The following is a 27,888-nucleotide window of genomic DNA, read 5'->3' on the forward strand; positions in this document are numbered from 1 at the left end:
TTCCTGATCTTAGAAAAAAAAAATTTTGTTTTTCACTATTGAGCATGATGTTAGCTGTGGACTTGCCACAGATGGCCTTTATTGTATTGAAGTACATTCCTTCCAGATTTAATTTGTTGAGGATTGTATCATGAAAGAGGGTTTGATTTTGTCAAATCCTGGAGACCCGAGATCGAGTCCCACGTCAGGCTCCCTGCATGGAGCCTGCTTCTCCCTCTGCCTGTGTCTCTGCCTCTCTCTCTCTCTCTCTCTCTCTCTGTGCCTCTCATGAATAAATCAATAAAATCTTTTTTTTTTTAAAAAAAGCAAAAATTCACACATCTATTCCCCTGCACCTTGTTTATCAAAAGTGGATTTTTCTTTGCTTTCTGCCTGCTTCTTTCTTAGGCCAATTGGATTCTATGCCACACTGACAGCCAGGCATTTGGACAGAATTTATATTCAAAATTTTGGGACCACTTCTACAATTTCTTGGTGCCAGAATTCTTGTTTACATTCTTAGCTGAGTTTTGAGTCCTAGACTCTGTGTTCTCTAGTAACTATGGCAGGTAAGCCTGTGGCCTCTTAGACTTTTTCTGCTGTCACAGCCTTGGGAGTTTGAAGGAGTGCTTTCAGTCCAGAAGCTCATAAACTCAGAATTTTTATCTCTCAAATTTTTATGGGATTAAATTATTTAGCTTCTGTTTGATTTTGGATAGATTCCAGCGTTTTTAAGTAGCTTTTATAGAATCAATCAAAACTTTTTTTAATCTATAGGAGAGATTATATAACTACTTCATTTCTCTGCCATTATTGAAAGTTCTCCTGTAAACATATTTGAATGACAGCATATTATTAGAATAAAATAAAAATACATTTCTTACTACTATCCATAAGATGCTGTGTGATTTGGCACCACCATACATTCTCTTACTACTCTTCACTTCTCACTCCACTCATGATGCTGTGGCTTACTTACTGACATTTCAACATTCAAAATACTCTTGTTTTACAACTTTCGTATTTGTTGTTTCTTTAACATAGAATAAGACATTCCCTCAAGTCTTCTAGGTCTCAGCTCCTAAATTATATTATGAGGGGGATTCCCTGTCCACAAATTCACACTTTCTAAATTTTCTTCAGAGCAACTATCATTTGCTTCCATGTTAGGTACTTGTTTTACCTGTGTGTTGTCTGTCTTTGGCTGCTAGAATGGAAAGTCTAAGAGAGTATGGACTTTGCGTGTTTCACCAACAACTATAACAATGCTACGCACTATTTTATTACTCAGGAAATTCTTACTGAATGAACAAATAATTAGTGAAATTGGAAAATACTATATATTTAGCACACTTGATATCTTTTAGAAAATTATTTTCTCTTCCATATAATTTTAGGATTAATGTCTATGAAATAATTTACTTGTGATTTTAATTCCTTCCTTATTGACCTTTATTTTAGGAATGACTATTAAAATATTTCAAAGATTTTCCAACATAACTGAAGTGATAAATATTTTTATTTTACTCTCATTCTTGGTTGAAATGAAAGAAATTGGTGGAATTTCCAATGTCAACCATACTTGCATTATTGGTGGGTTTCTGTAATGTGAGATTATTTGATTATACAACTTGATTTTCTTTACTTATATTCTGTTGATGATTCTTGAATCATTTTTAGTATGTAAAATTATTCTGTTGTTTTAAAGATTTATTCTTAACCCTACCAAATTCTGGAATTGGACGTATGCAATCTTCATACAATGTGTTGAGAAGTTTTTATCTGTTCCTATATCTTACAATTAAAAAAAAATGTTAGTTACTTGTGCTTTCCAAAGATTTTTTTAAAGTTGATATCTTTTAGCAATGCCCACACCCAATGTGTGTCTCACAATCCAAAGATAAAGAACCTCATGCTCTACTGAGCCAGCCAGGCACCCTCACCTAATGCTTTGAAAATAGAACTTACTAATGTAAAAATCTGTGCTTAGCAATTTTCTTTTCAATGAAATACTTTAGGAATATAGAATATTGAAGATTACAATAAGTATCTTTATATCTGCAAAGTAGAATTTATAAATCTTTACATAAACAAGTTGGAGCCCCTTTGGTAGCTCTACTTAATCTAATTCCTTCCCATTTCTCTTCAGAGAAAACTATTATGGGAATTTATTATCATTGCCGTGCAAGTTTGTTCGTTTTTTTTTTTTTTTTACTCATAGCATATATCAATAACCAACATAGAATATTTATATGTATTAATATTTTTGTAGGTAGCATCTCTGTTATATGTCCTTCTGCACTGTATTCCTTTTGTTTATAGATTTTTAAGAATGTCCAGAATGGAATATTCAGTTCTAAAACATGAATTTTACCTGCTTTGTAGCATTACATTGAATATGTATAAATTTGCACATATCACAATGTATTTATCATTTCCTTGTTCTTGAGCATTTCATTGTTTCTAGGTTTTCTACAAAAAAAAAAAAAAATTACCTGCTGTGAGCCATCTTTTACATTTCTTTTGTGCAACTCTGCAAACAATTCTAAGGTTATTTACCCAGGAGGGGAATTATTGAACTGTGATGTGTGAGCATATTCAATTTTTCTGCCAAATTCTTTTTAAGTGCTTATTCCAGTTTATACTCCACACAATGGTATACATGAGTTCATATTGCTCCTCATAATATTGCCAACATTAGTTACAACCACACATTTCCTTTTTTGCCAATCTGTTTGAGATAAAATGAAATTCCCTGTGATTTTCAATTGTATTTCTCTGATTGTCTGTGAGATTTGGCTTCATTTCACACCTTTTTGTTGTTTTTTACTGGCTATTTAAATGTCTGAATTTGTGAATTACCTATTAACTTCTGCACATTTTTTCTGTTATGTGTTACTTTAACATTTGAACACTGATTGGTATTTTGAAATTTTATACATTGCACTTATCTTTTCCCAGTTTTAAATATTTTTTTTTACTTATGGGAACTTTTTAAAAAAGAAATATTGAAAAACTTCACAGCTTTATTGAGTTATAATTTGCATACCATACGATTTCAAGATTTCAAATAATACATGAACTTGTGCAGTTATAACAACAATCCACTTTTCTGAACATTTTATTACTCACCGCAACAAGTACCTGCTTCTACTCATCACCCTTTCTTACCCCTAGGATCAGAAAACCACTAATTTGATTTCTCTATATATAGATTTGCCTTTCCATTAAAATAAATGGGATCATACAATACATTCTCTTTTTTTAAAAGATTTTGTTTATTTATTCATGAGAGACACAGGGAGAGAGTTAAAGAGGGAGAAGCAGGTTCTTCACAGGGAGCCTGATGTGGGACTCCATCCCTGGACCCTGGGGTCACACCCTGAGCCAAAGGCAGATGTTCAACTGCTGAACCACCCAGGCATCCCCAGTGTATTTTCTTTGTGTCTGATTTCTTTCACATAGAATAATATATTTCAAGTTCATCCATGTTGTTGCAAACATCAGTAGTTTGTTCCATTTTGTATGGGTATACTACATTGTGTTTACCCATTCAGTAGTCAATAGACATGGGTAGATTCCAGTTTGGAGTCATTGGAAATAAAGTTACTCTGAAAACAAAAATGTGTGTGGACATGTTTTTATTTCTCTTGAGTAGATACTTGGAAGGAGGATACTGGGCCATATGAAAAGTGTGTGCTTAACTTTTTAAGAAATTGTCAAACTGTTTTCCAAAGCTATTGAACCATTTCCATTCTCACGAATATTATATGAGTTTCAGCCTTGCAAACAAGGTCATGGTCAGGATTTTAAATTTTGAGATTATATTCAGGGTGTAGTGAGATATATATCTATATCTATATCTATATCTAAATCTATCTATATAGATAGATTTAGATATAGATATTCAGTGTGTAGTGAGATATCTATATCTATAGATATAGATATTGATCTGTATTGATATCTATCTATCTATCTATCTATCTATCTATCTATCTATCTATGTATCATTGAGTATCACTTGAGTATCTCAAGCAGGCTCCATGCCCAGCATACATCCTGACATGGGGTTTGATGTCACAACCTGAAATCATGACCTCAGCTGAAATCAAGAGTCAGACACCCAACCAAATAAGCCACCTAGGTGCCCTACATGTGTAGTGATTTATTATTATTGGTTTTATTTTGCATTTCAATAGTGACTGATGTTGAGCATTTATTGATATGTTTATTAGCTATATATATAAATATTTGTATATATGAATTTGGCTAAATGTTTTCAAATATTTTGTCAAATATATACTACATTTTAATGTACATATTTTTAATTTATTATATTTAATTTAAAATACTATATATCAATTACTGTATCTTGGCACCTTATTAAAAATATTGTCTTTTACCTTGAAATCCTTAATCTGAAATTGATTTCTGTGTATATTATCTAGTACAAGTCTGACACTTATTATTTCTAATATGGCTAACCAATTTAGCATCAGATTGGATTTTCCCAAGTTTTTCCCAATGACTTGTGATGCCAGCTCTGATATAAATCAAATTTCTATACATATAGGCATGTTTCTAAGTTTCTAATTCCCCTATTCTCTCAATAACTTTGTCTTGGTATGTAGAAAACTACTATATACTTACTTAATGTAGTTAAAAAATATAAAATTGTATACTACATGATCGATCTTTTTTTAAATTTATTTATTTATTCATGAGAGAGACAGAGAGAGAGAGAGAGACAGAGAGAGAAGCAGAGACACAGGCAGAGGGAGAAGCAGGCTCCATGTAGGGAGCCTGATGTGGTACTTGATTCCAGGACTCCAGGATCTGGCCCAGGGCTGAAGGTGGCGCTAAACTGCTGAGCCACCCGGGCTGCCCTACATGATCTATCTATCATCTATCTATCTTTAAAAATGTGGTGTATCATAAAACAAATCTCTCCATATATACATTTCAAAATTGTTATTCTGGCTTCTTGCTGTTCTATATAAATTAGAGCACCAGCTTTTAAACTTCCATGAAAAAGACTTTTGATATTTTAATTAGAATTACAGAGAATGAATAAATTAAATGCATAGCTTGACTTAGGAGAAAATTGTCATCTTCATGATATTTTGGTTTCCAAGCTATGAATATGACTTTCTTAATGAGTTTGAATAATGTTTTATTTCTTCCATAATGTTTTTTTTTAATTTTTATTTATTTATGATAGTCACACAGAGAGAGAGAGAGAGAGAGAGAGAGAGAGAGAGGCAGAGACATAGGCAGAGGGAGAAGCAGGCTCCATGCACGACGTAGGATTCGATCCGGGGTCTCCAGGATCGCGCCCTGGGCCAAAGGCAGGCGCTAAACCTCTGTGCCACCCAGGGATCCCTTCTTCCATAATGTTTTTGCACACTTTATTTAAAACTAAATCTTTTTGATTTTTGAAGCTATTATAAATGGTATCCCTTATTTTCCTTGCAGTTATATTATTTCAAGAGTTAGATGTCAGTATATAAGAAAACGAATTAACTTATATATATATTGATTTTACCACTGCTAACCTTATGTTTTAGTTCTTATAAATTCCCAGTAAGAGCTTTTGTATTTTCAATGTAAACAAATATATCTTCTGCAAATGATTGCTTTATTTCTTATATTCTAATACCATACAAATTATTATATATATATACATATATATTTACTTTTCCATTGTCTTAATGCATTAGCTAGAACTTCCAGAACAATCTTTATTAAAAATAATGAGTGCTATCCTTCTTGTTCCTTGTTTCTGACTTAAGTTATTCCATAGTGTCTTAATTGGGAAATGGTTTATAATTTTCATTTCTCTTCTTCCTACTGCTTCCTTCACTTCTCTCCTTCCCCTCCTCTTCTCCTTCTCTACCTGCTGGTTCTCCTCTTCTCCTTCCCTCTTGTTCTTTTTATTTGCTTCCTCTTCCTTCTTCACCCTTTTGCTCTTCCTTTCAGAGTTTTCAGCTCCATTTAAAACTTTGCATTGAGGTATAATATAGAGAAATGTGCACATAAGTGTAAAAACTCAGTAAACTTTTATATTCCTAGGCCATTTGTTGGCAATTTCATTAACTATGTTTTTTTTTAAGAGAGTTGTTCCTTGAGTTTTAGTTCCTTTAGTTTTTAAAATTGATGGGTGTGAATTTTTACATTGTATCCCCTTAAAATTAAAGATTTTAACTTTTCCATCTCTCTTTTTGTCCCCAAATATCTTCTATCAGATATGTGTTTTCTCTTTTGTTGTTTTTATTGGGTTTTCTTTCCATTTGTCTCAATTAAACTTGCAGTGTTTGGTACTTTCACTTTTCAAAGAAACTGACTTTTTATTTTACAAAGCAGTCCCATTTCGATTTTTTCCTATTTCATTTATTTCTATTTTCTAGTTACTAATATATCCACTCTATCTACTTTGGACTTGGATTTTTTTTCATGTTTGTAATTTCTTCCTATTTTTATTTACTTGTTTGGTGATTTTTGGTTATAGGACAGTTATTAGCTAATGCTTTTAAGATCTATGTCCTTGAAGGTTAACAGAACATAAGCCAAGAATTGAAGGACACTTGTAACCCTAATTTGTTGACCAAAGTATATTTATCAAAGTTCCACATATATAAAAATTAATTTGTTTTCAAAATTTATTCATTAAATAATGTACTCCAGGTATTTTGAGGATCTGTTGAATGTATGGCAGAAAAGTACATGATCTTTGTCTTTGAAATCAGATTGTTTAGTGGAGGAGATTGGTTTCTAAGGAGATAATAATATAGGTGTCTATGATCGAAGTTATGCATGATATTAGGAAGCTGTGAATTAGTATTATCACATAAAAGGTAACTTTTATGCTTGAGAAAAGGGATCAGGTATTTCGGTCAGAACTATGAAAATTTGACATAAAAACACATTCTATAAGCCTAGTTTAGATGTTAAATGTGAGTAGGAAGAAATGAGTGATGAAGCTATATCTTAGTAAGAAGTAATTCACTTAATGTGAGGCTTGCAGAGAAAATAAAGCCAAAGGACATGAAAGCACCTGCAGAAAGCACCACTTTCTCAAAGTAAGCATTGCAACTCTGAATATTGTATATCTTCTTGACTATCCTGAACATTTCAGAAAGTAACACAATTATGTAGTAAAAATTCAGCAACTATTGCAATTCTCACATCCTAGCATATCACACTAAGGGATAATAAAGCCATTATAGTTAAGTAATGCTTCTATACATTAGAAAATAAATGATCATATGTAGAGTTTAAGTGGAGAAAACACATCAGAATTTAGATGCTGAAGCTTTCTTGACAGAAAAGATTGTTTCTAAAATTTAAACTGGTGAATGATTACCTGGGGTTTTCTTCTTCTCTGAAACAGTTCTCTGTGTCTCAGTACCTCTTCCTTTTCTCTCTTTTTCTCTCAAGCTCTCCCTCTGATTTTCACTGTCAGTGGCCCCATATTGATGGTCTGGGTTATTTCCCCCTTTTTTTATTGTGAAAGCAAGCCTTTTGGTAACTAAACAGTAGTTCCTTTTGCTAAAGCGTAGATATTTCCGTATTAAAGGATTCCAGATTATCCTCTTTTTTTCCTTATATTATGAGCAAAAGACAACTGAATATTAATTCCTAATATATTAAAGATTTCACATAAATTCCATTATTAAAATCAGCAAGTTGCTGTGGGCTTTCCATTGATTTCACGTTATACTAATCGCTATATTCGTATTTAACCATGTAGTGCAGATTCAGTTGCAAATATTCTTAAAATACAAGGAATTTTACATACAATTGAGATAAGATTATAAAAAGAGAATATGTGTATTTTCATGAAAATCACAAAAATATTATATAAAGGCACTTTTCCCACTGAAGTAGGTCCTCATTATAATTTAGATTCCCATATCATAGGTATTTACTGTGAAATGAAAAATCTTGGGGATGATTATTTTGTTTATGTGTGTATTGAGTGCCTACTTTGTGCTGAAAAGTTGGCTGACTGTGTTTAGAACAATTAATAGTATTTTCTCTATTCTGAAGAAATGCGTTGCCCACGGGATATGAAGCTATTTTAAAAGTTAAATGGAATAGAATGAATTAGTTCCATCAATAGATATAAGCATAAATAGAGATATATAAAAAGAGTAGTGGTTCATTTCGTACTAAACACTGTGATGGGCAGTTCCAAATGGAATGGGATGTATTTCCTGTGAACATGGGGGGGTAAAGCTGTGTATAGATAAAAAGGGATTATAAAGAAATGAGTCCCTAATTGTGTGGTGGAAAACATCAGTAGAGATTTCAGGAAGGTTGATATTTAAAATTTTGTAAAAGATGAGGGAGGGCTACTTTTTCTATGTAAATAATATTACTGATACTGAACAGTGCTACTGCTGTTACTTTGGCTTATTTAAAATAGTATGTCTCAACACTTGATTTCCAGGAAACATCTAGATCCTTATCTTGGATACACTTAAATGAGTAATTTGTCCTTCATGAGCTTGAAGTTTTGGCTGTGAATTAGAGATCTGAACAAGTGAAACCACTATGGAAGTGTAAAGATGGACGGAAACGAACATGGGCACACTAATGCTTCAGCAAAGCTTGACTTTAAATTGAACATATTTTTCTCCCCCTCCCCTTCACTTGTTTTTCTGTAGAATCCTTTGTTCTAGGAACTAGGTATCAATATTGATACTTAGTACCGAGGAGCCTGGAGGTCAGGGACCAGAATTAGTCAGGACAGTGCCTTGAAGACACAATGAACATGGCCCACAGCACCTACTGGATTCCTATTGAAACCACCCAGCTCCTATTATTTCCTATAAATCCCCTCAGCCTTTTACCCTGTGTGGTTTTGCAGTTTTGGAGGCATTAGCTTTCTGTAGCTACCTTTGCCTGGCAAAGTAATAAATGATCTTCCTTCTTGATACCTAAACTGACTTCACCTTACATGTTTCAGTTCCAGAGTACAGAGGTTGGTTTTTGACAACACAGGGAAGAATCTGAAATGTATTCATCTTTACAGTTCAATCACATCCTTTGAATTTTTTTTGTGTGTGTGTGTGTTACATATGTCCATGTCACCTTAATTCTCTATTTTAAGCACTTACTTCCATTGCCTTTATGCTTATTCAGTATGGCTCAGAATTTAAAGAGACCATAACCCAAATCTCTCTCTCTCCCCCTCTCCCCTTCTATTACTATCAACCAAATATAACTAAGTGTTGTAGAAAAAAGTTTAACTAGTAATAAAAAGAATTAAAATCTCCTATTAATCTCATAAATTCCAGTTATGTTCATTTTCTAGGTGGTCAAAAAATCCACCTGCACCCGTACTACTCTGCAACACTGCTAAGTGGTTTCAGGAGCTAAATTTCACTTCATTCTTCTCTCTGAGCTCACCAACTTTCTCAGCAAAAATCACCATCAATGGTTTCTTTCTCTTCTGAACGATTACTCACCTGTTTACTGCTATCTTTAGAACTACTTTCTCTCCAGAAATAGCTAGAAGCTACTCTAAAAGCAAAGTAAACTAAAACCCCAAATAAAGCAAGAACTCGACTTAATGATTCTGCAGTTAATTTCCTGTTATAATCTAGGGCAGAGTTTCTCAAACTCGGCACTCTTGACACTTGAGGCTGGATAATTCTTTGCTGTAGCAGTGGCTGTCTTGTGCATTGGAAGGTGTTTAGAAGTATCCCTGGGCTCTATTCACATGATGGCAGTTGTACTCCCCTCACCTCTATTTGTGAGAAAATTGTCTCAGGACATGTCAAATGTCCTCTGTAACTCATAAGGTCGCCAGTTAAAATGCAAGATACCCACTTTAATTTGAATTTCAGATGACAAAAATATATTTTTTTTAAAAAAATGTAAGCATATCTGAAATATTGCATAGATCAGTTATACCAAAAAATGTTTATCTGAAATTCAAATTTAACTATATTTATATTTTTATTTTAATTCTGGCAATTCTATTGAGTTTGAGGGGGTAGGTGGGAGGCCACAGTTGACCCAATTGAGAACCACCAAGATTATATTAAACATCACAATAAAAATAAAATGTTTTAGGCATAGTTTTGGCATTGCCATATGTTTAAAGTATTTAGCTAAATAGGTTATTGTTACTATTGATACAAGAACGAGTTGGGGCAGATGGGGCTAGGCAGGGAAAGATAAGGGAAAGGCCCCAGATTCAGGCTCCTACCCATCCCAAGAAAAGAGAGCTAGGACAGTAAAAACAGAAAAAAATAAACCTGGCTCCCTAGTTCCAAAACATTAGGGAGTATCCCCCTTTGATGACTATCAAGTAATCACAGAAACTCACCGGACTACAAAGACACAGGTCATTAAGGTGTTATCAATAGTCCCTGCTCAAACCACAGAGGCACAAGAATCTCAAGGCCATGGGCTAATGACTAGGCTCACAGAAATCCTAGACATAGAGAAAGGTCATGGAGAAGATATTAACCAGAAGGAAGGGAACACCTTGGTGGGCTCATGACATTTGCAAGAACAGCTTGTTTGTTATTATGGTAATTACAAGTCCACCTTATTTGATCTGACTATAGACATGATAGTGACAAATCCACACTGATAGTAATAAGAAATTTACCAAGTTCCCTGGTCTGTTTCCTACAAAAGACAGACCATACGGGATCCCTGGGTGGCGCAGTGGTTTGGCGCCTGCCTTTGGCCCAGGGCGTGATCCTGGAGACCCGGGATCGAATCCCACATCGGGCTCCCGGTGCATGGAGCCTGCTTCTCCCTCTGCCTGTGTCTCTGCCTCTCTCTCTCTCTCTCTGTGTGTGTGGCTATCATAAATAAATAAAAATTAAAAAAAAAAAAAAAAAAAAAAAAAAAAGACAGACCATAAAAGCCCTCCATGCCAACCCTGTCGGGACCCCTCTCACTTTTGAGAGCTTTCTCTGTTATCTGCTTAATAAACTTCTATCACTTTGCTCACTCTGTTGTCCTCAAGCTTCATTCTTAAACTCGGTGAGACAAGAACCAAGCTCTCCCGTATCACTATTAATATATTTATTTTAGTATCTTCAAACATCTGTGATAGTGGAAAATGAAGTAAAATGTACCACTTAGTTTCATTATGGGGTCTTAGCTCTTGAGGAATTTAGTACTTTGACTAAGAGCTGTAAAGACAAGTGGCTTCATTGACTTCAGTTTTCTGCAGCATTCATTAGGCTGGAGGCAGGCTTTCTTCAGATATAAAAATGATGGATAGAATTCAGAACCTGATAGTTATTCTCATGATACCATAGACATCAGGAATATGCGTTTGCCCTCTGAGTAAAGCCTACACACTTTGCCACATAACCCCCCGAGTGCATAGACGTTGAGCCATTTAATCTGCTCTGGGCTCATGTCGCCTAATCCTGCAGGTGATATAATCATCTTCAGACACTTACAGGTCTCTAGACGACACTGCTAAAGAAGATAAAAAGACAAGGTGAACTTGTGTTTGCCCTCTCATTAAATTTTGCAAGCTGCTATGTTTAAGTTTCTATTTTATGGACCACTTAGGCAACTATTAACCTTTAAAAATGCATTAGCATTTTTATTTCAGACTTTCAAGAAGACACAGATGAAAATAGAAATTAATGGTAGTGGGGAGTTCTGACTTACAAATTGATATTCAGATGTTTGAAACATGTTTTTCCTCTACCACATTAAGAAAGTATTCCAAGGAATCCACCTATTGCAGTTCTTCTTCAAAACTGGCTAGATCTTTTTTTGGTAGGAATTATAGTGTAATGGCAGGAAGCATATCTGGCTTTATTAAACTACAATGTTAGAGAAAAATTACTGATGTTCTATTACTTTAAATTGAAAGACGATGAAGACTTAAATGAGCAGAGAGAGACTCATTTAAACACAATAAAACTGAATCCATTTGCCTTATAAGATGATAATTAAATAGAATTTTATTAGAGCTTTTTAAAATTTCATTTTAAAATTTGCATTGGCTAGAAATCATCTATAACATGGATAATTTAGGCAGATAGTGATTAAAAAAGATAAAATACTATGATTTTGTTCTAACATACTAGTTGTCAAAATGTTCTTTTGCTGGCAGATTTGAGAAAATAAGGTATTTTTAAAATTAACCTTAGAACATTAAAAATGTTTTTAAAAATACAAAAACATTATTCTTAAGGATGCATTTTTGGCCTCACGATTACTTATTTTGCAAATTTGGTACCAATCTATTAGACTTTGGACACTAAAACAGTCATTTATAGCTTTGAAAAGCCCCTTATAAGAACTTTGGAGTTTAACATTAAGAATCTGTAATTTTACATCAGGCTAACAACTGTGCATGGAGCAGGAATGGCATCTGTTTCACTGTGTGCTCACTTTCAGTCAGGTTTTAATGGGCATCGAATGCAGCTTCAAATTTAAAACTAAAATTGTTAGGGGGATCTGGATGGCTTAGTAGGTTAGGTCTGGATCTTGATTTTGGCTCAGGTCACAATCTCAGGGTCATTAGATGGAGCCCCTGTCGAGGCTCTGCGCTGGGTGTGGAACCTGCCTAAGATTCTCTCTCCCTCTCCCTCTGCTTTTCCCTCTGCCTCTGCCCCTCCCCCTGCTTGTGCTCTCTCTCTCACTCTTTCTTTCTTAAATAAATGAAACCTTTAAAATAAATAAATAAATAAATAATAGATAAATAAATAAATAAATAATAAACTTCCTAAATATGCCTACTTACCATGAACATGATCTGTTCTATGTGCTTATGCTACAAAGATGACTAAAACAGGGACCTACTGGCTGAAAGGGTTGGAAAAGAGAGCGGGAATTTGAAAATCTTCCTTCCTTTTGTTTCTACTAATGTGCTCTTGGAACTGTCGCAGGGTGATTTGTTGTATGCTTATGGCTATAGATTCTGTTTTCTTAAGCAAGATGTAAGAAAACTGGAGCCTTTTTCTCTTTGAGCTACTTTCTCCATTAGGAAATGCAATGGCAAAATATGAGACACTGTCGAACCCCATAGTTAAAGCAAAATACAGAGTAAGGAATAACTGCCAAGCAGTGTTTGGGATGGGAAAGCACTAATCCTGAAGTGAGGAAAAATCAGATATTTAAGATAGTTAGTGGAGGTAATGGTTTGTGAGTGGGAAGGGTCCCCAAGACTGTTTGATAGCTTAGCTGTAGAAGCAGCCTGTATTAAGGAAAAAAGTAACTAAAAAAATTGTTTTGCAGATGCATCGTAAGAACGTAAAAGCCCAAGAGAGCTGATGATCATGAGGACTGGACACTAGCTTAGATGGAGCAGGAACCTCCTCTCCCCACCCTTCCCCTTCCCGAGGTCTGGCTAAATGGTTGTGGAAGACCAATGGGAACATGGCTCCGAAGCTCCAGTGTTAAGTGGCAAATGACAACTTGGTTACAGCTGATGAAATTTAAGGCTTATAGAATAAGTGGCTGATGTTGTAAAGTGGAGAAGTGTCGTGATGACATTTTGGATCAACACGTGAGGTATTTTATGTACTTCCTGGAAGCAGAAGACTGGGTTTGTATTATTAAATTCAGGAAACTAATAATTTCTGGCTGTGATATTCTTACTTTCATAATACTGTATACTCTTAGATGCTAATAATTTGGTTACTTTACTTAATTATTTGAAATTTAGAGGATCATTGTGCTAAAATGAGGCCTATAAAACTTAATCTTCTTTTCCTAATAAAGTTGATACAATATTACCTTCTTAAATGAGTTAAAAGCCAGATAAAATCACCACCTATCTTAAATTTTAACAAAAAATACAAGTTTCTTTTGATTTAGAAAACATTTTAGAAAAATTGGAAATTTTATTTTCTTATGTTTAAATATCTGATTTTGAATCTTCAGAGTTTTCCTCAGCTTGTTGGATGCTGGGACATTAGAAACAAAGGCCAGGCAGGGTGGGTTTATGAGGTGATGCATTTTCTTCCTGGAAACTTTTAAACCTTGAACACAAAAACATTCTGAAAATTTATCATTGTTTAGTTTTGGTCCAAACCATTCAATATGGCTTTAATTAGCTTTCAAAGTCTGCAGCACAAAATAGAGTGGTGGCAGAAATAAATTGTTTAAAGGAAAAATACAGACTGTGCTGAAATGCACAGCCTAATCTTCAAGAAATACTATATTCTGAGCACAACATAGTGTTGACTTCATATTGCCTTTGCCTCATTTTGATTTAAAAATGTGTTTCTTCCATTTTCCATAGAATATAAATAGCTTCAAAAATTTAAAGTTAACTTTGAAAATTGTAGTCAACAGTGCTTTTTTCTGCAAGAGTTCACATTTGTTACCTAACGGAATTGTAAACTCTTAAAAGTTTCTTTATCACTTATGTTCTTTGAGATGGTGTTTATTCACAAATTATTGAAAATGGAATACAAAGATGTAAATCTCAAACGGGAAACAGTGCTATTGAGAGGACTGTTGGTCATCTTCACATGAGCTCTAGGGTTATGTCCAACTGTAAACTGTGTTGAAAAGGGCAAATGATACCTGGGTAGGAGGAAGGTTAGTAAAATATAAAATGAAGCAGTTGCTTAGAAAGTAGATTTGAAATAGTCTTAGGAAAATTATAAGGTTTGAATATATTTTTCCCTGGAAATTTATCCTATAGTAATTCTCCCAAGTTAGGTTTGGGATTATAAATCTACATCGGTTATTTCCCAACGATTAATATTAAAGATATCTTCATTTTATTAATATATTAATTTTTATTCTCAGAAAATTTTGTAACTATTATCTCATTTTCCTTTAGTGGAAATTCTCACAAAAGCTGGAAAGTTGGTGTTTTTTTTTTCTTCTTTAGTCACTTGAACACTTGAAACATAAGAACACTTATAAAACTCTATCCGCTGGCTTATTTCCACTGAGAGAAGCAGAGATATTTTCTATTCTTTCTATTTTGTCCTGTGCATGCAAAAAGTTAGTTTTACAAGATGTCAACAACAACAAAAAATGTCTGGATGTGGCAATATAGGAGTTCTGTTTTCTTCTAGGTATGAAGGATATCTTTCCATGGAAACTGCATCATTTTCATTAGCCAGGCAATAGCTGCTCCCTCCAGCCTCTGCAGCTTAAAAGATTTCAGCTTCCAACATCAGAACACAACAACCATTCTGGTTTCCTAAGCTGCCAAGTTGCACAGAGCCCAATCATATGATATTTTAGCCTAAACCCCTTCATCTCAGCAATGCTAGCCTTGTGACCTGAAACTAATTATTTCTTTTTCCCACATCTCACCAGTAAAATAATATTTACCCCATAGAGATTTGTAAGAACTAAATGAGTTAGCATACACAAAGCTTTTAGAACCTGGTAAGAACTCAATTAATAGAAGTTATTGTAATTTTATTATTAGCATTTAATTTGCCGAAGTTATGATCATCTTTAGGAACAATCAGAATGGTAATTGTCATTTTTGTTTCACACATTTACATGCATTGTCTTATGGAATCTCATAACACTTAGTAACTACTAATCCTAACCCCATTTTACAAATGAGAAAACTGAGATCATAGAAAGATTTCTTACAATTCTTTGCATGACTAATAAGTGGTGAAGTTTAACTGCAGAGCCTTGATTCTTTTTTCTTTTTAAGATTTTATTTATTTGTTTATGAGAGACACCACAGAGAGAGGCAGAGACACAGGCAGAGGGAGAAGCAGGCTCCCCGCAGCCCGATGCAGGATTCAATCCCAGGACCCTGGGATCACGACCTGAGCCAAAGGCAGATGCTCAACCACTGAGCCACCCAGGTGCCCCGAGCCATGATTCTTAAATCCATGGAGTTTGACTACAGAGCCATGATTCTTAAGAGTTATAATAGATGACTCCTTATATTTATCATATCAGGTTCTCTCACTTCTTGACTTCCAGGCACATAGTAAGATTATTTTTCTTACATAAATTGTTAAAGGTGCTCATTTCTATATGCATTGATTGAGAGAAAATCTAGTTTGTAGTTCCATATGAGACCATGTCTCTGATCCTCTTGCATTATTCCTAAATTTGTGAAGAGGCAAGCATGCCAACAAACCCAAGTTAGGTTGGATAACTACGTGGCCATGACACCATTAGGCAGCCGGGTGGTTACGTCAGGTTAACGCAGGAACACATAAACTATGGTCTCTACTATTGGGAAACTCAGTTCTTCAACTCACTGAAGAGAAAACTCACTCTCTGTTTTGCCAGTTTTGTCCTCAAGCTACACATTTGTCCTCTTAGAAATAGATGTGTCCCATGTCTTCCTATAGTCCCTTTGTACTTAAATATCTGTTTGACAGTCATGTCATAGTATTTTAGGCTACACATTTTTATGATTCAGTAAAAAATTGATATGCTGCACAACTTGAAACCTTCTGTACTAACATCATTCAGTCTTGATTTTTTTAGGTCCAACTAGTATTAGTATATACTGGTAAAATTAAAGTGTCGCATGCTTTCTTGTTTTAGTGTCATATTGTGATCAGGACTAAGAGAAAGTAAACATGATTAAGGAAATCATTGGTGTGTGCTTCTTTTATTATTACCCGTACTTAAACCCAGGATAAAAATCTTAATATGTCCTTGGAAGAGTGTTTGCTCTCAATGCACAAAGGGCAAAATACATTCCTTTAGAACTGGGAAGCAAAAAGATAAAGCTGCTTCAATGTCATCTCTTACATTAGAACAGAAAGATAGCTTCAATAATTTAGCACTTTTTTTCTAACTTTAAAGCAAAATGGGGTCATGATGCCAGAAAATTGTATTTAAAACTCTATTTACATAGCATATGCAAAGCATATATTTTGAGTTTTATAAATTTACTTCACTTAGAATTCCTGTTTTTGGAATTTTTATTAGATTATCGGTGTTCCATTTCTTCTGCCTACTTGGCGAACTGATGGGTCCCATAAATATTGAACCCCATGAATTGTACTGATTATAGTCTCTGTGCTCAGAATTCTTAGTCTTAATTAAGTGGTGATGCTCATAAATTTCAGACCCTGAATTGTCCAGGAAGCCACAGTTAGAATGTTTATCAGCCAATCAGATCTCTTCATTCTCTCCCTTGTTTTATGAAATGAAATGTGGCTTCTATATAACATTTCTGAATGTGATGGATACAGAGTGGTGTTTAGATTGGCCTTCTTTGTTTTTGTAAGCACTAATATTTTGGAAGATAAATAGTACTGGATGCTTCATTTACTTTGATTGTTTTTAATCTCAAGATACTTTGGAAAATTTATTATGCTATAAAGCTTGAGTTAGCTACAGTTTTTCTGTTCTGATTCAAATAAGCAACAGTCATCAAAACTTCAGTAATTCAGAAACATTGTGTCATGGTTATAGCAACAAAACCATTTCAGAATGAAACTAATTATTGATTATCCCCAGGGCTTCTGAGATCAAGTATGCCTCAGTATAGTTAATTACACCCTCAGCCCTGCAGAGTTTTTGCAATGGCAGGTTCAATTTACTTAGTAAAAGTATTGCTTTGTAAGATTTGCAGATGAGTCAATTAGACAGTCATTAATTGGGTAGCAATTGGAAATGTGGTGTTGCCTAGTTGGGAAATGGGCCACTCTAATAATTAATGTATACTAATGCCAGCATTAATGACCTTGAGCTTTTCCCCATGTATCCAAGGAAAAACAAATTAAAGAACCATTCAAGGAAAAATAGATTTTGCTAAACTGATATGTTTTTTGAGACAGATTCAACCTGCTTATTGAATGTACCAAAAATCTCAAAATTTCTGGGTAATAATAGCTGTCTTTAACTGAATAAAACCAAATACCGGGAGGCTCGTAATTAATTTTCATGGTGTTGTATTTTTTTTAAAGATTTTATGTATGTATGTATGTATGTATGTATGTATTTGAGAGAGAGAGAGAGAGAGAGAGAGAGAGAGAGAGAGAGAACAGAAGCAGGGAGGAGGGGCAGAGGGAGAGGGAGAAGCAGACTTCCCACTGAAGAAGGAGCCTGACTCAGGGCTGGATCCTAGGACCCTGAGATCATAGACCCTTAGCCAAAGGTAGTCACTTAACTGACTGAGCCATAAAGGCAACCCATGGTGTTGTATTTTCAGTATTTTTTTATTAGCTATGTGATTTCTGTCTCTTAAAGGAAGAATTTTCATTGCTATTAGCCTTCGAAATATAATAATTATAACATTTCCCATTAAAAATGAATTATATAAACAGTACTAAGGATCTTATTGAAATAAAGCATCTAATTTCTCAAAGGTTAACTAAAAAATGTAAATGTTCATTTTTCTTTTTGGAGCACATGGTAATTAGAATAATAGAATTATGTTATGTCCTTATTTATGAAACTTATCCCAAATTGTTAATTTACTTTGCTGACTCAATTGTAATCTCTACATTATCACTATTAATTTGAGGCTCTGTGGAAGTAGCATAATCTGATTTTCAAGAAAAATCTTTTTAATTAGTATAGCCATATTCTAAAAGAATCATAAAATCAAAAGCTGAGTTAGGCAAAGAGGAGAATACATCTAGCTAAAAATTTGGCTTGTAAGAATGAATCTTGTTTTTTTTTTTTTTTTCAAAATAGCACACCTTGTGTTTTGAAAACTTTATCCCACTTTCTCTGTGGGATGCAAAAGCATTGTCATTGATATAGGTGATCCAGTGATTTAATAGAAATTTAATATAAATTATACACTTTTACAGGTTAAAAAAAACTAAGAAAGTGTAGATGACAATGAATAATTAGGTCGATATTAATATCATATAAAATATATCTATGCTGCAGGGACACAGAAAAAGACTCAGTCTTCCCCCACAAAGTCAGGCCTGTAGAATTGGTCTGAAAGATTGTCCCTACTTATCTTTCACAATTTCCTGGAGATTTGTTTGTTTGTTTGTTTGTTTTTTTCACTTATGGGATGCTATTCATGACTATAGATTTATAGCAAGCTTGGATTGTTTATCAGCAATACTTCCTAAAGTATTTCGGTTGAAAACTATTTCCGATATTGAGAAATGATAGAAGAAATGTGGTCAGATAAGTCTGAGAAACATTGTATTAAACAAATAAAAAAAAATGTACTTACTGAAGGGCTTTTCTAGGCCACAGGTTAAGAATCTGTAACAGGAGGATATTTTAGGAAGTCTATCAAGAAATGATCTAACCCTGTGACTTTTTGTTTTTATTTCAGTACATCATCTTGTGAAAGTGTTCCACGGGAACTCTTTTGGTGAAAACTAAAGATTAATTTTGAAGGTCTAATTTTAACTGAATGTATAGAATGCAATTCATGACATTGGAATAAGTATCTTTAGAATGTTCAAAATTTTAAATTATGTATGATTACACAATATTTGTTACATCTTAGTAGAAACAAAGTTTAAATTATGAAATGTAATAATAAAATAAACTTTTGTGAATCTACCAGCCAGATTTAGAATGAGAACACTGCCAACACACTATATCTAACAACATGCCTTTCCTATTGCATCCTCTGCCTAAACATGGTGATAGCTATTTCTCTAAATCTAGTGCCGATGTTTTTTTTTTTGGATCTTAAAATATTTTGCTATGTATGTAGATACATCACCAAGTGATGTATTTTGTTTGTATTTTTTGGTTTTATAGAGTATCATATTGTGTAGGAACATTTATAATGTAATTTTTTGCTTATTATTTCTAAATTCTAACTATGTTGTATATCCATAACTCATTCATTTTCATTGTTATACAGATTTCATTTTGAAAATAACTTTATTTATCAATATTTATATCTTTCAAATCATGAATTGTCCACAAATCTAAGAATATTAAAGTCAGGATTATGTTTTGATTTACTTTATATTTTCCTATGTTTTAGAAGTGATTTATTGTGGAGCACAGTTGGTTAAGTGTCCACTCTTGGTTTTGGCTCAGGTTGTGATGATCTCAGGGTTGTAAGATAGAGCCCCTGGAAGGGCTCCGCACTCAGAAGAGTCTGCATGAGACTCTCTCACTGTGTTCCCCCCATTCGTGTTCTCCGTCTCTCTCAAATAAGTAAATAAATCTTTAAAAAATGATTTATTGAATGCGATACCAGATGGGACATCAAAGATACCCTTCTTCAAGGATCCTACAATCTTGTGGGAAATACAAATATACAGATCATCAGTGAGCAAAATGGGATTATTGTCTTGCCTGCAGTACCATGAAGGAAAACTGATTTATTCAGATTTAGAAACATAATTTAGAGCCACACAAAATAAAACAAAAGAAAACAGGGCAAAGGAGACCAGAAGTCCAGGAAGGGGATGTGATTTCAAATAAAATGGTCCAAGCAACCTCACTGAGAAGTATGTGAACAAAAATTTGACAGAGGTATGGATCTGAGTGGTTCATATAGATGGAGGATGAATATCAAAAAGGACAGCAAAAGCCAGTGCAAAGTCCCTAAAGCTAAGGTGCCTGACATGTATATGGGCCGGTTAGACCATGAGACAATAAGAGACTAAGAAGAATAGTAGATGAAGCCACTGAGTTCATTAGCGAAGATCACAGAGGACTTTTAGGTCATTTCAACGACTTTGGCTTTCACTCAGTAAGCAACGGAATCATTTGGAAGGTTTGACCAGAGCAAAGCCATGATCTGACACATTTTAAAATGAACTCTATGGCTGTTGTGTTGGGAATACTGTGAGATCAACAAAGGTAGCCACAAGGGTATAAAAATTTATTGTGGTAATCCAGGTGAGAGTTGTTGGTAAGTCAAACCAGGATGGCAACAGGGGAAGAAACGAGTGGTGGTTTTGATTCTGAATAGATTTTGCATGAATCATCCCACTTTACATTTTAATTAATTTACTTGTTATACTTTCTTTTATTATTTTTTATTGGTTTTACTAGAAATTATAATATACATCCTGATTTATTAAAAACTACTATAAATTAATACTCTTTTAAAAAGATTTTTTATTTTTTTGTTCATGAGAGAACACAGAGAGAGGCAGAGACATAGGCAGAGGGAGAAGCAGGCTTCCTGTGGGGAGCCTGATGCAGGACTTGATCCTGGGACTCTGGACCATGACCTGAGCCAAAGGCAGATGCTCAACCACTGAGCCACCCAGGTGCCTCTAAATTAATATTTGACTACCAACCAGACTTAGAATAAGGATTTAGAACTGTATGTATTCCCTCCCATGCTTCATCTTATTGTATTTATGCATTTTAATTTCATACAAATTTTCAGTGTCTCAAAATATGGAGATTGTTTTAATCAATTCACTTCTTATTTACCCGTATGTCTCCCGTTTAGTAGTTTTCCCTTTTTGCATGGTCGCAGTGTGTTAAGGATAATTTTGCTTTTGTTTTTTTTTTTAAATAACAGCATGTTTGCACATTTTTTTAAAGATTTTATTTATTTATTCATGATAGTCACACAGAGAGAGAGAGAGAGGCAGAGACATAGGCAGAGGGAGAAGCAGGCTCCATGCAGGGAGCCCGATGTGGGATTCGATCCTGGGTCTCCAGGATCGCACCCTGGGCCAAAGGCAGGCGCCAAACCGCTGCGCCACCCAGGGATCCCAATTTTGCTTTTGCCTTAAGAATTACCATTGATATTTCTCTTGTTTAAGTCTGCAGGCAAAAGAGCCGCTCAGTTTTGCTTATCTGCAAACATCTTTACATAGCTATCATTTTGAAGGATTTTCCAAGTGATTCAGAATCTAAGTTGGCAGGTATTTCCTTTCACGTCTTTAAAGAATTCATTCTATTTTTTTTTCAGTTTCTATTGCTCCTATTGATAAGTTACCTTTCAGTTTTTCTCCTTCTGTCTAACAATATCATGCCTTTATTTTTCTTTTGGCTTTTAGAGTTTTTGTTACCAATTTTCAGCAGTTTTATTATATGTAACTAGGTGCAGGGTTTTGGGTTTGTTTTTGTCTTGTTTAATACCTCCTTCTTGCTTTTGGAGAATTTCCTGAGCTTGGAGTTTGGTTTTTTGTTGTTTTTGTTTTTTGTCAGTTGTAAGAATCCCTTGTTACTTTTCTTGTATTGCTCTGCCCCTTCTCTCATTCATCCCATTCAAAGACTGAAATGGCACATATGTTACAACCTTCACTCATGTCTCATACTTGGGTGTTTCTCATGCTTGCTTTTGTTCCCCCCCCCCTTTTTTTTTTTCTGCCTGTGTTTTACTGTAGAGAGCAAAATGGAGTCTCTCATGTCAAGCAGGGGCCTGTGACAAGCAATGATGTAAGCAGTTAAGGTCCTCCAGCCATGAGATATCCCTAGGACCAGCAACAGCTGACACCCCAGAATTGATAATGAGCAGACCCAGAGGAGGTCTACAGGGACCCAAAACTGATTAAATCCCTTTAGAAAGGGGAGGATTTCAGCAGCACACTGTCAGACTCTCCAGACATGACCTCTCTATGTCTGACCACTTAAAACAGGCAACTGCCACCAAGGCTCTTCCCCACTGATCTCCGAATAGAACCGAGATCCGTCACTGTTTGAACAGAAGCGATAAGTGCCAGGAGCTGACCTGGACCAGACCGAGGCCTCATCTCAGTGCACACCCACAGACTGACTTCACACATGGTTCGTTAACTCCCTGCACCCCTTCTGCTATCTTGTTTGCTGTGTGGTTTGTCTTCTGCCCCGCTCTGTGTGCCGTGTTAGAAGCCAAGTTTAATCACACGGTGAAATGTCATTGAGTGTGGAATCCTGAACGTGCTTTATAGTTGTGATTAACTTTGCTTAATGACTGAATAAAGCTGACATAGTGGAAAGACACGCCTGTGTGCGCACCTTCATAGTGTGCTCATGACATTTACATTGAACATTTCTACTCATCTACAATCCAGTTACCAGTTTGATGCGTGTTGAATGCATGGCTAAATCTATGTGGTAAGTTACTTGTCCCATATTGTCATTTTCTGTTTCAAAATATGCATTTAAACTTTAGTACAGAGTCCATTCCTGGTGAAATTCTCCATCCCGTCTTCTACTCTACTCAATCCATTATCACAATAATTTTTTTAATCTCAATAATTTTTAAGTCTGCATAAAACCTCAATATTGGAATGACCTAGAACTACTTTTTTTTCTTGGATTTGACCATTTGTTCCTGTTTCTTAGTTTACTTCGTGTGTGTGTGTGTGTGTGTGTGTGTGTGTGTGTTTCGTTTTTTGTTCTTTGGCTATTAAGTTTTGGCTAAATTCTGGATATTGCACTTGAAAAATTTCAGAGATTCAGGATGACATCATCTTCCTCAAAAATAGATGTAATGTCTGAAGAATTTCTGTCAGGCAGAGGAGAGTGAGATAACTTTGATACAACCAGATTTGATATGATTTGGGGCTAACTTCAGTTATCCTGAGAGCTTGTCTTACCAATTTCCTTTTACTCCTAGAGTTCCTTTGGAACTTTCATATAATAATATGATGTTTCTAAAGTTATCTCCTACTTGGTGAACCCTAAAAAAGTTTTTGCTTTTCATCCTTAGACCCATGAAATTGCCAATTTTGTTTGTTAACTTAGTCCCTTGCTGATTGTAAATTAGCAAATTTCTTGAGGGGAGATGTAATGTCTCCTTTTGTTACAGGATTTTGGTCCCCATGGTTCTTGGTCATACTGCTTTGAAGAATGAAGAGATAGACCAAAGAATGGTGGGCAGCAAAGGAAAGTTTATTGAGCAAGAATATAAAGCTCCTGGAGAGGGAGGGAGACATGAATGGGTTGCCTCTCGAGTTTAGGCGGTTTTATGAGCTCTTTTGTGGAACCATCTAGAGTAATTGGGGTGTGCTGAGTTGTGCCAATCAGGGCTTCGTTCACCTATTTGTCTACCTATTAGGTTACTGTCCAAGTGCTGATGGTCTCTTTTTGCTGACATCTGGGGACTAGGTCTTAACTGCCCCTTGCCCGTGATACTGACAAATGTTTCTGTGGTTAGCTGCCTTTTTTTAGGACATTTTGCAGAAGTCATTTCTGCAAAGGCTACAAAACAGAATGTCAGTGCAATCCTGTCCAAGCTACAAAACAGGATGTCAGTGTTTTTAATTTAGCTGTCTTGACTCCATATTTTCTTGTTACAGACTCTGGTCCTGACTACCTAACTCTAACTCCTAACACTGTTTCCTGAGGATCTTTGCTCCTCCAGCAGATTCTAGCTGACTCAGTTGTTCTCTGATGCCTACAAAATGATGTGTGTATGTGTGTGTGTATGTGTGTGTATTGCATTTTGTTCAGTTTTTAGTTGTTCTTATAAGGAGGGTTGTTTTCTGATATAGGCTACTTCTTCATAGTCAGGAGGAATCATTTGGGGCATGACTTAAGGCAAATCCAACAAGGATTCATATTGATTTGGAAGAAAAATGTAAGAAAAAAATGAAATCAAAGATGATCTCAAGATTTTTGGCTTCAGCTGCTTTCAAGTGAATGGATTTGTCATTAAATGAGGTGTGCTTTAAGTTTTGAGAACAGAACTAATTATGATAACTGAAGCTCAAGAATGGGAGCTGGATAAGAGATAGAAATATAGGAGTCACTAGCCTAAGGATAGAACTTAAAATGTGTGGCCAGAAGGATGTGAGTGTAGATAGACAAGGGGAAAGGAACATGGACCAAATCTCAGGGCATTTCAATAATCAAGATAAGAAGAAAAAGAGGAATTGGCAAAGAGCCTGAGAAAGCGCAATCAGAACCATAAGAGGAAAACCAAGAGAATGTGATGTCCGGGAAGCCAAAAAGAAAATACCTAAGAAAAGAATGAACAACTATATAAAATGCTACTACTAGGTCAAGAATAATGAAAACACCGTCATTGAATTTATTGACGACTTGAAAAAAAAATCTTTCAAGAGAAAAAGAACCTCTATGTGGATTTGGTTTAAGAAAAAATGAAGGGGGTGTTTGGAAGCAATCAGTATAAACAACTATCCTAGGAATTTTGCTCAAAAGGGAAATGAAAAATTATTTCAGTAAAGAGAAAAAAAATAAAGATGAACTAGAAATAAAAATGTTAGTCAAGCTACATGTCAGCCAAAGGGAGAAGTGGTCAAGACATTGTTTTAATAGGCTTTATTTTTAAGTATCTTTATTGTTCAGAGCAATATGGAGCAGAAGATACAGAGATTTCCCATATACTCTCTGACCCCATGCACAGCCTCCCCTATTATCAACATCCCTCATCAGAGAGGTACATTTGTTACCATTGAGGAACCTACACTGATACACAACAATCACCCATGGTTCATAGTTCACATTAGGATTCACTCTTTGTGTTGTGTATTCTATGGGTTTGGTCAAGTGTATAATGACATATAGTCATCATTTAGTACCAAATAGAGTAGTTTCACTGTCTTAAATAGCATCTGTCACTGACGGCAGCCAGTTCACATTTGTCTCACAAGTCTTTGACATCACTGGGACTTGCTATTTATTATTCTTTACATGCCCACTCTTGACTCCTTGTGCTCTTTTCCCCCTCCTTATTCCACTTAGAATCCATGGTCCACTATCATAATCATTGCCTCAGATACAGTCCCTATTTCCTTCCACCATTTCTCTATCATACTTACCAGGAAAAATCTCATCCCTAATTAAACCCAACTTTGCTACCTTTCACCTACACCCTAGAAACTGGCTCTAGCCACAGAAAACACACAACCACAATGTTCGATACATTTTTAATTCTTGACAAGTAAACATAATGTGGAACTTTAGGTTTGCCTAGGGATGCTCGTACACTTGCCCATGGCCTTTCATTCTCAGTCTCTGAGACAACTGTTTCCTTACTTTACTTTCTTCCCTCAAACATGGCATTGAGCTTGCCTTCCTCCCTCCTCACATTTAGTTCGTGATCTTGTTCCTGTTTCATTAGGAGAAGTAGTAGAAATCAGAGCACTTCCACACTCTCCTGCCAGCAATCTCAACCTGCTTCTAGGGGAATGTGATCTATTGTCCCTCATTCCCATGATGAATTTCCCTTGCTCCCAAATATGGATAACCGCCCCCCCTCCATTTGTGTGCTGAATCCCTGCATATCTTTTCTACTCAAGAATATTCCTAGAATTTTACTCCTTAATATCTCTACATCATCAGGGTGTTTTTTTTTCTCACAACTATTTTATTCTCACCATTACTCAAATATTTCTCATCTTAAAGAAAAATCATCCTTTGACCCACACCCCCTGCAACTACTGTTCAAAATGTCTGCTTTTCTTTACACAAAAGCATCTTCAAACAGTTCTCTATATTCATTGTCTGCATTTCTCTCCCTATTCTTTCCTAAATGGCCTCTAGCCTCCTGACCACCACCAACAGGTTTTTTTCAAAGATCAGCCATAACTTAGATTTTGCAGGATTTGATGATTATTTCTCAGCCTCTGGGTTACTTGACCTATCTGCAGCATAGGTCACAATTTGCTGAAGTTTCTCTTTACTTAGCTTCCAGAATCTTACTGTCTTCATTAAACTCCTACTTCATTGGCTGATGATCGTAGGTCCTTTCGATGGTTCTTCTTCATTTCTGACATAATACCCTGGGCTTATTGCTTCTTCTTATCTTCTATAGGCCCTCCTAAATCACTGCATACATCAAGATTTTAAGATCAGGGGTGTTATATTTAAACTTCTCCATGTGATGCCATTGACGATATTGAACTTGCTGCCCCTGCTGGCCAGCTCAGCGCAGAACCACTACTATTCCTGTTAGGCCCACAAGGCTTTTTGCATGGCATGGATAAGTTGCTTGTCTCTTTTGGGAAGCAGTTATATATCCCACTGCGTCCAACACCTTTTCTAAAAAGGAGTTAAATTGGGACAAAGAGCAGACTAAAGAACTGAAAGGAGAAAATGAGTTAATTCCCTCGCTGTCTGAATTTTCATTTTGTTTTACTGAACTATAGAAATGGATATATAAAAGAAATGTCAAGTGGTAAGGAGAATGGAAAGCTCCGCTTAAGGTTCTGAGTTATGAAAATTTTCTTTGGAAGCTGAGAAACATGAGCTTTCTGTTTGCACTTTTTTTGAAGGTAAGATGGTAAGTATACATTACCAGTGATTGTGAAATAGGTTTCAGTAACTCTCCTAGGGAAATGAAAATTTGTATACCTTGGTCACACAGTGGTTGATGTGCTAGTTAGTTTTGTTTATGGCATTGTTCTTATTGTGGCCCAGCTTAAAATATTCAGACTTTCCTGTTCTCCTGGTGGATTTTTTCTACATGGCTTAAAATATTATATGCAATGCTTAATTCTGCAGTAACAGCCAAGCTTTTGCTGACATATGGGATATCTGATATTGTAAATAATTGTATTCAATAGTTAGAGATTTTCATTTTTTGACATTGTCCTTATTCAGCCATGTATACGTGACAAATGTTTGGATAAAATTTTTCCATTTTTATTTTTTAGCTCTTTTCCCTAGCAATACTTTTGCCTTTTTCTTTTACTATGTCTTTCCTGGTTTTATAATAACAGGTGCAGCTGCACAAGCATGCCAATAACACACACACATAGGCCAATGAAGGTGAAAGCTTTTCACAGCACACATGCCCGAATTGTGCTAGTCTCGGTTAGATAGATTTGGCTATTGATGCCACAGGTCACAATGCAATTTAGAAGCAATTAAAAGGTAATGAATGTTCTGAACTGAAACCTCTGCCTGGAAGGCTTTTTTCCAGAGAAAATAGATAGATCTGTGTGTCTCTATTGTCCCCTGCAGTAATATCTTTAAGCAAAATGACAACGTAAAGGGCTACAGACAAATGGGTAAGGTATAATCTTGATTCCTCTTTTCCTGCAATGTTTCTAGAGAGTTACAGATACTTCATTGGTACAATAGCATGAATCATCCTACAGATAGTTATTAGACATCAACTAATTTAAAAGGCAAATTGCTATTGTGAATATCTGTTTT

The sequence above is a fragment of the Canis aureus genome, chromosome 8, assembly GCF_053574225.1.
Source record: "Canis aureus isolate CA01 chromosome 8, VMU_Caureus_v.1.0, whole genome shotgun sequence".
Classification (NCBI taxonomy): domain Eukaryota; kingdom Metazoa; phylum Chordata; class Mammalia; order Carnivora; family Canidae; genus Canis; species Canis aureus.